Below are 13,978 nucleotides of genomic sequence, written 5' to 3' on the forward strand. Positions count from 1 at the left end.
CTCCCCAACAGTGGATTCACATCTCACAAGAACACAAACCCACACACACTTTCCAGCAACTTATTAAATTTTATTCATAATAGTATACAGGGTTGTTGTTGATGATGTTTCAAAAAATTCAATTCCACTGAAGTATGTTTTGGATGCCAAACAACAGCAGACCAATCTATTAATTTGGGTAATATCAGTTGCTGAAATAAGCAAAAGTTACTCTCCACCTTACCCTGAACCAAATCTGCAGAGAGAAAAAAATATATATTCTGTGATTACTAGGTTTATGTGTTAACACAAAGAGACAGTACACAAACACACACACATGTATTCGGGGGACACTCCATAAGCAACAAACTTTCATGTCACAAAAATGCCAATGACCTGTAGTTTATTAATTTCGACAATTTCTCAAATGAAAATTTACAAATGAACAAATTTGAACAAAGTCTTGGAGCATCAAAAAGAAGTAAAATACAGTAGCTTGTACATTCAGAGTCCAGCCAGATGGAAACATATTTTTAATTTTTTTCAGTGTCTATATTAAAAAAATTAATTAAAAAAATTAATTGCATGTATTTTCTTTCCACTTTCTGGCTACTATGGTTCATTGCTAAAACTATTGAACTGAACTGAGGAGTGCATGCAGATTAGTACATTGAGCACTTCGTGCCTCTTTGTCTTCACAGCACTGCAAAAAACTCCCACTGGGCAAAATCTCTGGCTTAGGTTGCTATGCACTTTGGGATAATGGGCAGGTCAGTTTCCTGCCAGTCCTCAGTGTCAGGAGCCCAGGCTGCCGTCTTCATAACATGGCACGCAAGTCGTATTTGGGTTGAAGATTTATTGCAATACAAACAACCAGGAAGTGATCTCGCCATGGCACTTCTTTTGTTTCACTTTTACTTAGAGTCAGATTACCCACATATATACCCGCATATAGTTTGAGTGCCTTACTTATAATTTTGTAAATGATTTAATGTGTCAACACAAATAGAAGTCATTAATATTGCAGTTGTTGTATAAGGGATTATTGATAATGACCAGAATTTATTTTAAATTACTAAGATTTTGGAATGCAGAAATAAAGAAAATCCCCACACCATCAATTCTAGCATGCGGGATGGGGGGGCACCTTTTCAAAATTATATAATTCAGTATTTGAATGATTGGTATTAACAATTTTATTATAAATTGGTATTGTTATAATGAGGTTATTATTGGATTGTAATTGAAAACTAATAAAAAATATTATCATGAAAAAGAAAAGAAAATCAATAGGTTAAAAATTAAATTCTTAGGCAAATTGAGACCATATGGAATGAACGCAAAAGACCCTAAAGAATTCATTGTTTATTTTATTCCCCCTTTCCAAAAACACCCCCTGCAACTGAACACTATTTGCAAAGTTTAATGACCTGCTTCCTGGTTTCTAATTGAGCACAGTGAAAAACTAGGTACTGGGTTTATTTGGTCCCTGTGTTTCCCTTTATCCCACTAGTCCTCTTATTCTTTAGTTCCATAACTTATGTCTAATTGTAATTTTGATGTATGACTTACCTGAAGATACCAGGAGCATCAGTGAAAGGGCAGCTATGAAAAGAGAGCAGTTTTGCATGGTCAACGCTTCAGTGTACAGTCAAGTTAGAGTGTCATCTGAAAAGCTGGAGACTCTTCCATTTATAGGGTTTCCATGCTTAGGTTTCATATATACACATTATGTTCATGATGCAACATGCATTTTGGCACCAATGCTTATTGCATTATTCCTTTAAAAGGCATGATGTGCCCAAAAGAGGAACTACAATACGGTACATTAATGTTGTATTCCCCCACGACTGTACTCAGGGTTCACTGGTTTGGAAATAAGGTTAGAAAGAGTAACTCTCAGAACAGCAATATTTGTTTAAAGATACAATTGTGGACCTGTGGTCAGCACATGAAGATGGTAAGCCTACCTCATAGACCAGGGATCACTCATCTCTTTTGACCTGTGGGCACGTTTGCAAGCTGGACAAAATATCAAGGGGACACACCGCATTGAAAGATGGACTGCAAACTATTCTATTGGCTAGAAAAGAATCCTCATTTTAAGCCTAGTTTCAGTGAAGGGAGGGGGAAATTTGGACGCCATGAAGGTTTTTATGTACCCCTATTGTAACAAGGGTTACTAGTCTGGACTTTTAAAACAGTGAAGCAGGCATAATATGAAAGGTATCCTTCCTGAACTTTCTATGACCCTGGTACATCTCCTATCTCATATGAGACCTAAAGTAACAGTTCACACCCTAACATAAGAATGTAATAAGAGCTTCCTGGATCAGGCCAATGGCCCATCTAGTCCAGCATACTGTTCTCACAGAGGCTGAATGCAGATGCCTGTGCGAAATATGCAAGCAGGATTCAAGCACAGGAGCCCTCTCCCTTCCTGTGGTTTACAGCCATTGGTGTTCAGGTACATTGTTGCATCCAGCTGTTGGAGGCACAGAGTAGCTATCATGGCTTGTAGCCACTGGTAGCCCCCTACTCCATGATTTTGTCCAATCCTCATCTAAGTTGGTGGCCATCACTCTGACCCTCTGTGAGAGCAAGTTTCGTAGTTTATCTATACACTATATGAAGGTGTCCTTTTATAAAGCGTCTCCTCCTCCCGGAGGGGACAGATTGTGATCGGGAGCCCTTCCCATGCTTTGCAGAGGGCGTGCCAGCCCCCTGCCCATCATCCCTGGTCAGTCTTCCAATCAGTAGGAAGCTCGGGGGCGGGGTTTGGTCGCCTAAATGCAGCCGCGGCAGCTCTTCCCCTCATTGTGCTGCCGTTTCCATCAGGTCACCCACCCACCCTCCCTTTAGTTCATCCTTTCTGAATGACCTTGCTATGGACCTTCGGTTGGTCGCCTTGGTTGTCCGAGGGGCCTGGTAGGAGTTTTTCCCCAATTGGCAAATTGGCACCAGCCCCTTGGTTTTTTCGCCTACCTTGTAGCAACTCTTCACAACTTTCTGGTATTGGCGGTTAGGCATTGGAATCTGTGGTTGTTGTATGGAAGGGCAGGGTGTGGCCATCACCTACCCCTTCCTTATGGGTATTCCATTAAAGAAATCCGGTGGCCATGGATCCTCTCCAATGCCCTGCTGTGGCGGGGGGCCATGGCACGACCCTCGGTGACATCAGGGGAGAGCTTACAGTTGTATTTGCATCAACAGGCTCCCCCTACTGGTGGTTAACCCCCTTTTAGTCTCCCTCCTCCCTGAGGGGTGGAGTTGAACTTTGAGGTTTCTCTGGTGCCTAAGCCAATACCTCTCACATGCTGTAATCAATAAAGTTGCGGCCTTTTCTAGCCCATTAACCTAAATACTGTGTCCGTGTGTCCTTCTTATCCCCAAGCGTGGGGGTAGGGTCCTTGAATCACAAATCTGTCCTGAATCTTCTAGCAATCAGCTTCATTGCAAGTCCACAAGTTCTAGTGTTATGAAGAAGGGGGTTTCTCTATCAGCCTTTTCCATACCATGCATAATTTTACTAACTTCTATCATTTTACTTCTTACTTGTATTTTCTCTAAACCTTAAGGTGTGAAATACTGCAACCCTTTCTTCATAGAGAAGTCACTCCAACCACTTACCATATTTTTCTCTCTATAGGACACACTTTTATCCCTCCAAAAATGAAAAGGAAATGTGTGTGCGTCCTATGGAACGTGCCCCCAGCCCTGCAAGCTCCGGGAGCGGCGGCAAGGCTACACTCAACCTTGCCGCCGCTCTCGGACCTGTTCTGGGGGCTGGGGTCGGGGGAAGCTCGGGCTTCCCCTGCCCCAGCCCCGCAGCTAAAACTGCGCGCAGGCTCTCCCGGCTGGAGAAGTTGCGTGTGGCTAAAGAGGAAGCCAAGACAGCCAGCGGGATGGATCCCACTCGCTGTCTTGGCTTCTTTGCTCTTTGGGGCTGGGGGGGAATAATTTTTTTTCTTTATTTCCCCACCCCCTAAAAATTAGGTGCACCCTATGGTCCGGTGCGCCCTATGGAGCAAAAAATATGGTAATCATTTTGGATGCCCTCTTCTGAATCATTTCCAACTATACAATATCCTTTTTGAGGTGAGGTGACCGGGACTTTACACAATACTCAAAATGAGTCCACACCATATATTTGTATAATGACATTGCTATATTGGCAGTTTTATTTTAATTTCCATTTCCTAATGATGCCTAATAGTCTCTAGAATGTAATTTGTGTTTCTCACGGCCACTGCAGACTGGTTTGACATCTTCATCAAGCTATCTACTATGACTCTAATGTCTCGTTCCTGGACTGTCAATGCCAGTTCCGATCCTGTGAGCATATGTGTGATATTAAGTGGGGGTTTTTTTGTTTACTCCAACATACATTTGACATTTTAGCACGCATTTACTCAGTTTGAAGAAGTTGTTTTGGAATGCTTTGGAATCACTTTTTTGTTTTAATGACCCTGAACAATTAAATATCATGAGCAAACTTGGCCATCTTCCTGCTCATTCCTAACTCTGCATTGTTTATGAACAATTTAAAATCATGAGTCTCAATACTAACCACTGGAGACTGCACTTTTTACTTCTCTTAATTCAGAGAACTGTCCATTTATTCTTACTCTTTGCTTCTTGCAGCCTAACCAATTCCTGATCCACGAGAGGACACCTCCTCATATTTCTTGAGTGTGAAGCTTACTCAGGGTATTTGGTGGGTTCCTCTGTGAAAAGCAACTTGAAAGTCCAAGTACACTATGTTAATGGGATCACCTCTATCTAAATCAGTGGTTCTCAACCTTGGGTCCCCAGATGTTTTTGGCCTACAACTCCCATGATCCCTAGCTCACAGGACCAATGGTCAGGGATGATGGGAGTTGTAGGCCAAAACATCTGGGGACCCAAGGTTGAGAAAGGCTGATCTAAATGCTTGTTCACACTCTCAACAAGCCTATAGATAGAGTACATTGACTTAATGCATGTGGATTACTGTACTGGACATCAGTTTCTATCTGTGTTATATGTAGCTACAAACTTGATGAATGGATGACCTCCTCAAAGGTCAGTTCTACACCTCCATTCAGGCAGTTCCCATTCACCTGGGATTCATGGGTAGAACAAACAGTAGATTCAGAGAATTGCAAAGAATGTGAAAGCTCATGCAGAGCCGCAACCTGTCAAGGCAGGAAATCAACTAATATACCATCTGTAATACGTAGCCATTCATTCAATCTCTTCCTCAAAGTAACGAATCATGGTCGATCTAACATCTTCAGTCTTTTGCACTGTCAACCAGGTCATCCCATTGGGAGTGTTATTTAACCTGAGCACAAATTGTGGTATACATGTAGAGAACAAACATGGACCTCCTGAACTTTACAAAAAAAGAGAGATTTCTGTAGCTTCACAAATTGTCCACAAGGGGTATCCACGTCTCAGAAAGGCATAAACCAACACACATTTTCCAGCAACATATCAAATATTTATTCATAATAGTACACAAATTTTCTCAAAATCCCCACAACATGGAAGTATTTCCGCAGGCCAAATTAGCAGCACGTCAATCACATTCTTTGGGTTATATCCTTTGCTGAAAGAAGCAGCTGTTTCTTTCCATTTTAATTTTAAGGAGTTCTGAATAAAGGAAAGAGATTTCTTTAGGTTTATGTGTTAACATAGAGAGCACACAGACACGCAAACATTTCTGTAGACTGAACCAGAGTGGGGGGAGAAACTCAAAGCCAGTGTCTCAATGTGGCCTTCCAGGCCTCCCCATCTGACCCTTGACAGCCCGAGCTATACTTTCTTTCTCAAAGTCACACAAAATACTGGATCTACTTTGCCTGCCAGGAATGTGTCATTGAAATAATCCCTTCCTCTTGCTTGGAAGGTGTATGGGATAATTATCGCAGAAGATTATTGTACTTCGAGGAGATAGTGATCTGGCATGGTCAGCTTTTCTGCCTCTGGTCCCTTCCTGACTCTGGCTTCTGTGTTTTATTGCTTTCAATATCCCTTGTGAAAAGGTATTTTGATGTGTTGGTGACACTGGTCAGCAAAGCCTTTGATGTATAGCCTGGCATTTTTGTCTTTGGATGTAGAATCGCTCGTAGTTGAGCCTGTATTATCCTAATAGGGCACAGCATCTATAAAATACCGTATTTTTTGCTCTAGAAGACTCACTTTTTCCCTCCTAAAAAGTAAGGGGAAATGTGTGTGCGTCTTATGGAGCGAATGCAGGCTGCGCAGATATCCCAGAAGCCAGAACAGCAAGAGGGATTGCTGCTTTCACTGCGCAGTGATCCCTCTTGCTGTTCTGGCTTCTGAGATTCAGAATATTTTTTTTCATGTTTTCCTCCTCCAAAAACTAGGTGCGTCTTGTGGTCTGGTGCGTCTTACAGAGCGGAAAATATGGTACCTAGTTCCTTAGCATGCCAGTTGGGAGCTCTGCATAGGCTGGGGGTAACTTTGCCACTTCGCCACAGGGCTTCCCAGTGGCTGATTGCAGTGCGTGCTTGGTAATGTATATACTGCTTGCTGTTTGGAATAAAATCTGTAATCTTCTCAACCACTTGCGTTTGTATTGATTCTGAATCTAATCTTAAAGAACCATCTTGCATTTGGCAAGACAGAAGGAAGACAGGGAGATGTATGCACACATACAAAAGTCAGAATTATTCTTGTTGCCACAACCAAATTTGTCTCTGACTCCATCCACCAATGGGATGGGGCCCTTGGAAGGAAATATGGCTCTTGGTTTTTTAAAAACATCTCACTAAACATGGCCTCAATGTACTGCAGACCCTCCATGTGTCCCTATTTTCCAGGGACAGTCCCAGATTCACAGAAGCTTTCCCTGTTTCAGATTTGATTCCGCAATGTCCCACTTTTTCTGAGGACATCCCTATTTTCATTGGAGACATGTTGGATGGCATTGTAGGATGTCTCTATTTTCATTGGAGGGTATGGGGTTATGTGACCCACAAGTCAAGGAGATAAGTAACTATACAACCTTGAGAAGTTACCTGAAGTCAGCCCTTTATAAAGAAGTCTAAATTTTGAGACTAATTTCTTTAAGCATTTTATTTTATCAATTCTTTAAGAAACATGTTCCATTTGGAAGAACTAGGAAGAGAACTTACGGTGCACAGCATGGCACGCCTGTAAGACAAGTTGCATCACTCACGACCTTCTCGCATTTAGACTTGCATTTCCCACCAACCTCGAAGCATGTACGAGTATCCCCTGCATGGACAAATCCTAGATAGAGAGATTTTATTTTATTTTATGAAGGCATTTCCACATTCTGACATTCCTGACCCCATTATCACCCGCCATTGCAACTGCTTCTTTGACCTTCAGTGGACTACCTTTAACCATCTCATAAGAATACCAGAGATCAACATGTATTGACATTTTGAATTTTCAGATGAATTCAATTCAGTTTTCATAAGGTAGGTGTTACTATGTCTGCACTGAGCTTTCCATTTCGGGAGTGACACTGGAACGTAATGGATTACATGTTTCCTCCAGTGAACAGGACCAAATTTCTGGAGAGGCAGTTGCCTCAAGTGGCAATCTGGAAGGGGTAGCAGATTTGCTTCTGGCTGCTGCCCTCACCTTCCTGCCTCCTTGGCCACGGCAGTGACACCTCCTCATCCCTGGGACAGTTTCTTCAGGAATGCAGGAAAGCTTTCCTTCTCCCACTCTTCCCATTCCTTCTCCAGTTCCTCCTCTATCCTTTCTGACTCTCCAGATTTTCTGGTCTAAAATCCTCACTTGGCTTGGATGCTTGGCTTGCAGTATTCAAGGTTGTGGTTCAAGGACCCGATCCCCGCAAAGTGGAATGAATACACAAGGACACGTGATATAAGGTTAATGGGCAAGAAAAGGCCACAACTTTATTGATTACAGCAAGTGAAAAGGTATTGGTTTAGGCATTGGATTACATCAGCTGACTCCACCCCCTTGGGGAGGGGTGAGTCTAGAACAAGGGGGGTTTATTCACCAGTAGGTGGAGCCTGTTGATGCCAATCCGACTATAAGCTCTCCCCTGATGTCACCGAGGGTCGTGCCATGGCCTCCCGCCAAGCAGGCCTCGGACAGAATACATGACCACCGGATTCCTTTAACGGAATACCCAAAAATTGAAGGCATAGGCGATGGCCACACCTAGCCCTTCAACACACCACAACACATTATTCCAGTGGCGGTAAATCCTCACTTGGCTTGGGTGCTTGGCTTGCAGTATTCAAGGTTTCAATGCTGCGTGACTTCCAGGGAAGGGGCTTAGTACTTCCCAACAGCTTGTACCCCATCAGTAAGTGCTAGTGGAATGAAGAGCTGAACCTTGCCCTACTGCCATGTCAACCCTGCCTTGCCTACTGCAGTCAATAAAGTTTTGGCCTGATTTAAATCAATGTCTGGTGTCTTGTCTCTGTTATTTCAGGGCTCTCACAGGTCGCAGAATCACCTTCCTGGGCAAACCCTTTTCCTGCTTGACCTTGCTTGTTCTTCAATATTTCCCCCCAATGAACTTTATTTGGACACATCAGACTTTGCACTTCATATGGCAGTAAAAGGCAAATATTTAGGAATGTCAGACAATCTTTTATATTAGAAATCCTACTCTCATGTTCAAAACACATTTACACTCACCCTCATATATCTGGAAAATGCAGCATAGCAAAGAGATGGTGTGAACAGGATTGGATGATGTGGCAGAGTCTGAGAAGGGTGACAGCATAGATCAAGGGAAACAAGAATGAAGGAGGGAAGTGTTGAGAGTAGGTGCAGAAGGAGAGAAAGAGAGAGGTTTAGAAAGAGAGAGGAGAGGGAGCATCATAGATCAAGCCATATGGCTTTCATATTAGCCTTGAAGGAAAAGTCTTTAGCAGAAGTGGAGGAGAAAGCCATGCTAGTTAACGAATCCCAATTTTTACATTATGTCTGAGCATTCTGATTTTGATCTATGCCTTACCTGGAGAAGCTAAGAGCATCGCTGAAAGAGCAATGATGTAAAAGATGCTGATCTGCATTGCTGAAGTTTGACTGGGAATGCCAAGCTGGAAACCAAAGAAGGGAGACCAAGAGTGCTCTCAATTTCCTCTGTCTTCCAAAAGATTGCATGTTCATGTATTTATAAGTCTGCAAACAGCACTTACACGTCAGCCCAAGGATTTGGTGTCGTAAAAGTACTGGATGTGATAGCAGGAAGTCCTGTACGCCTCATAATAATAATAATAATAATAATAAATTTTATTTATATCCCGCCCTCCCCAGCCGAAGCCGGGCTCAGGGCGGCTAACAACAATCAACAATCAAACAATCAAATATTCACACATTCTAAAAATATTACATTATAAAAATCAATTAAAATCAAATTAATGGCAACTAATTAAGCAAGATTCTAAGCAGGTTGCCAGAGGAGGGAGTCAGGCTGCGCCCTGACCAAAGGCCTGGTGGAACAACTCTGTCTTGCAGGCCCTGCGGAAGGATGTCAGGTCCCGCAGGGCCCTAGTCTCTTGTGACAGAGCGTTCCACCAGATTGGAGCCGCAGCCGAGAAGGCCCTGGCTCTAGTTGAGGCCAGCCTAACCTCTCTGAGGCCTGGGACCTTGAGGATGTTATTATTTGCAGACTCATGAAGTCCCGGTGCACCAAAAAGAAGTAAAATACACTAACTTGTACATTGATAGTCCAGTCAGCTCAAGACAGTAATTTTATTGTTTCCTGTGTTTTTATTAAATTGCCTGTATTTTTCTTCCTGTTTCCTGCTGCTATAGTTCATGGCTAAAACTAATGAACTGAAGAGGATGTACAAATTAGTATGGTGAGCACTTTGAGTCTCTTTGTCTTAAAACAAGGTTTCCTTGTTGTTGTTGTTTTAAAGAATAAGGCCACATTTAGAACTTGGGGGGAAACTCCAACTGGGCAAAATATCTGGATTAGTTTGGTGTGCATTTTCAGTTGATAAGGCAGTCCTCAGGTTTTCTGGCACCACTGCTCCCATGACTGGCAAGAGGATGTGACCAAAAGGAGATGAAGAAGAGTTTGGATTTGATATCCTGCTTTATCACTACCCGAAGGAGTCTCAAAGTGGCCAACATTCTTCTTTCCCTTCCTCCCCCACAACAAACACTCAGTGAGGTGAGTGGAGCTAAGAGACTTCAGAGAAGTGTGACTAGCCCAAGGTCACCCAGCAGCTGCATGTGGAGAAGCGGAGACGTGAACCCGGTTCACCATATTTTTTTTTTATTTTTTTTTATTAAGGATTTTCTTGTTTTACAGAAGTGTAGTGCCTCGTATTTTTTTTTTTTCCTTCTTCTTCCATGTAACATTTTTACAAATCCGTTTCATTTGTTGAGGCATTAGGGGGAGAAGAAAACAGAAGGAAAAAAGAAAGGGGGGGTGGGGAGAGGGAGGATGGATGGGGGTGGGGTCGGGTGGCGGTGTTTCTATTATGTTTAATGTATGTAGAGTTTGGTGTCAGCGTTGCTTGTGTTGTTCACTTGTGTTCCTTTGGTGATGAGAGAGGTTGGGGTTGGCTTAGGGTGTGATTGTTTGCTTGTACACGAAAACAAAGATCACCACAGCCCGGTTCACCATATTAAGAGTCTTCCGCTCTTAACCACTATACCACATTGGCTCTCAAAAGGAGACCCTTGTTGGATCAGACCAAAGGTTCATCCAAGATCCTGTTCTGACAGTGGCCAGCCAGATGCACATGGGAAGCCCACCAACAAGACATAACCACAGGAGTGTGCCTCACCCACAAGTGGTATTCGGAGGCTCTGTGTTATCAAGGCTGGGACTGGACTCCTGACCTTAAGTCTCTGAGTCTCTAAGTCTCTGAGAAGACAGCGAAGTTGTAATTACTGAAATTTGTCAGGGATAATCTTCATGTGTGTTTGGGTGGTGGGGAACGCTGTTTCACCATTGGCATCTAAGTATAAATATTAAAAAGTATGGTAATAATAATAATAATAATAATAATAATAATAATAATAATAATAATAATTTATACCATCTGACTCGGTCTCCCCAGCACTCTGTGCGGCTCCCAACAGAATATTAAAAACACGATAAAACATCAAACATTAAAACTTCCCTAAACCGGGCAGTCCTCAGATGTCTTCTAGAAGTCAGAAAGTTGTTTATTTCCTTGACATCTGATGGGAAGCATTCCACAGGGCAGGCGCCACCAAAACCCATAGTAATGAATGCAAATGGGGGAAGCATAACTTTGTTCTTAAGAGATATAATTTGCTCCTGAATAACTACTGGAGTTGGAACTAGAATGCAGAGCAGGTTTAACACAGATAGGGTAGCTTTCCATAGCAAATTTTCATGTAAACAGGTACCAGTCAAAGCTTGTAACCTGTACACAGCCCTCCTACCTCTCAAGGGTGGAGGGGTGAGTCATGCAAAACCCAAATTCACATTAAAGGGAAAGGCTGGGTGATGAACCACATTTACAACCTGAATGTTGGGCTCCTAGCCACCTGGATTATGTTACAGGAAGTAAGTGAGCTAGTATCTTTGTTATATATACTTACAAGCCAGCTAAATAGATGGTCTCTTCTAAGGGCAGTTCTGCACCTCCTTTCAGGCTCTTCCCATCCATCCAGGATTTGTGGGTAGCATCTCCAGCAGAATCGGGGAATTCTAAGGAACCTCAAAGGCCCCAAAGCAAGAAATCCACTCAGGTTGAGCCTCTTCACCAACCCACTAATCAAGGATTGCCTATTATCAACAGGGACAGTCTGTTGCCCTGTCAATGAAGGCATCCCATTGAGACGTTTTTCATAATACTTCAGAGAAATGTGTTAATATTGATGAAGTGGTGGCTTTCGGTCATCTGATAGCCAAATGGTATTTAAACCACTTTTCTAGAAATGGGGAGTCTTTGCAGAAAACATGTTCAGAATTTTTGGTATACCCATAGAAAACCAACATGGAGGACCTGATGGTTTTCTTAACTTTACAGATAAAAAGCTTTCTGGAAGTTTGCAAATCCTCCGCAAGAGTGGATTCACATCTCACAAGAACACAAGCCCACACACATTTTCCAGCAACATATTACATTTTATTCAAAATAGTATACAGGGTTGTTGTTGATGTTTCAAAAAATTCAATTCCATTGAAGTATTTTCTGGAAGCCAAACAACAGCAGATCAATCTATTCATCTGGGTAATATCATTTGCTGAAATAAGCAAAAGTTGCTCTCCACCTTACCCTTAATTAAATCTGCAGAAAGAAAAACATATATACTGTGTTTACAGGGTTTATGTGTTAACACTGAGACAGTACACACACACACACACACACACACACACAAACACAAACATATGGGGAAAATTCCATAAGCAACAAACTTTCATGTCACAAAAATGCCAATGACCTGTAGATTATTAATTTTGACAATTTCTCAAATGAAAATTTACATATGAGCAAATTTGACTGAACAGCCAACTAATATGCAGTACTAAATCTGACTTTTATAATGCACGGGGCGGGGGGATGAAAAACAACACAGCACACCCGCCACTGGATTGGGGCCCTCAGGCTGAATACTTCCCTCACCCCTGACCTCGATACAGTGTGTGTGCTCCAAAAAATGTAGTTTAGTGTTACATGCAAGGTACCTTGGAATAATTTCCATTCCAAGGATTGTGATATAAATAAGTCTTCTTATTTTTTTTACTACTTCTTCTTCTTCTTTTTCAGAACATTGAATCATATGTTTGTGGTCTTGGGCTTTAAGACCCATCAACCCCCATCGTGCATGCACACGAAAGCTCCTACTAATAGCAAACTTAGTTGGTCTCTAAGGTGCTACTGGAAGGAATGTTTTTATTTTGTTTCCCCATCAGAGCAGATAGGGATGCTGGGACTTGTAGTCCATAATGTATGGAGGGCCCCAGGTTGGAGATGGATGCACTTTTGCCCGATTTTGTTCCATGCACTATTTGGGGGGGTGGTGTTAAAATTCATTTAAAACCTCCACAACTCCTTTAAAAAAAAAAAATCCTCCCCAAAGAAAAACCTTAATAATTTTTCTGTCAGCCAAAAAGCAGCTCAAGAACTCCCCTCAAAAAAAAAAAAAAAAAAAAAAGAGAGAGAGAAACTCAAGAACTCTGTCTGAATTTTCACATTTTGAAATATGGCAACCCAAGATTAACTTTGCTTTTAATGTTTGACTTTATATGGGATGTAAACTTCTTAGAAATTATGACTGATAAAGCCATATAAGACTCCTGTTAAATCAAACAAACAAATGGATCCTTTGATTAAACAGTATGTGGTTGTTCTGGCTTTTTATCGCCAACTTTGTTAATTTATTAAATAATGGGGTAAGGGGAGACCCACAAATGCCCTCTTGACCTATGTGGATGAACAGTGGTATATAACCACAAATAAATATATAAAAATGTCACCAAACATATTTGAAAGATGGTACAGCCAAATCCTTCTCGTTCCAAGTTGAGGAGTGACTTCTGAGAGCATGCCATCAGATTATAACATGAGGAACAGAGACGTGAAAGCTGAAATACATGTTCCATTAGAGTTCATAGATAAAATATTAATCTTACTACAGATAGGTAGCCGTGTTGGTCTGTCATGGTCAAAACAAAATAAAAAAATTCCTTCCAGTAGCACCTTAAAGACCAACTGAGTTAGTTCTAGGTATGAGCTTTCGTGTGCATGCACACTTCTTCAGATACACTGTGTATCTGAAGAAGTGTGCATGCACACGAAAGCTCATACCTAGAACTAACTCAGTTGGTCTTTAAGGTGCTACTGGAAGGAATTTTTTTATTTTGTATTAATCTTACTGTCAGGGACTCAAGAGCGGGAGCACAGGGAAGGGGGGAGATGGAGAGCGAGGGGGAGCAATCCGAGGGCAGCGTAGGAGAAGATGGCAGTAGCCCGAGAGATTCCATGAGCCTCTCCAGCGAATCAGAAGATTCCCAGAGGGAGGCGCCGATGGCCAG

The 13,978-nt window shown here is 42.1% G+C and overlaps 1 long non-coding RNA gene across 1 annotated transcript; it reads right to left on the reverse strand.

Moving 5' to 3' along the window:
• Nucleotides 1–5,442: 5,442 nt before the first annotated feature.
• LOC309338111 lies at nt 5,443–9,085 on the reverse strand. Its single transcript, XR_014154720.1, has 3 exons — nt 8,963–9,085; nt 7,125–7,242; nt 5,443–5,616 (listed from the first exon to the last, which is right to left on the reverse strand). It is a non-coding gene; the product is annotated as an uncharacterized lncRNA (long non-coding RNA).
• Nucleotides 9,086–13,978: the final 4,893 nt, after the last annotated feature.

The sequence above is a fragment of the Podarcis erhardii genome (assembly GCF_964252035.2).
Source record: "Podarcis erhardii genome assembly, chromosome: 3".
NCBI lineage: Eukaryota > Metazoa > Chordata > Lepidosauria > Squamata > Lacertidae > Podarcis > Podarcis erhardii.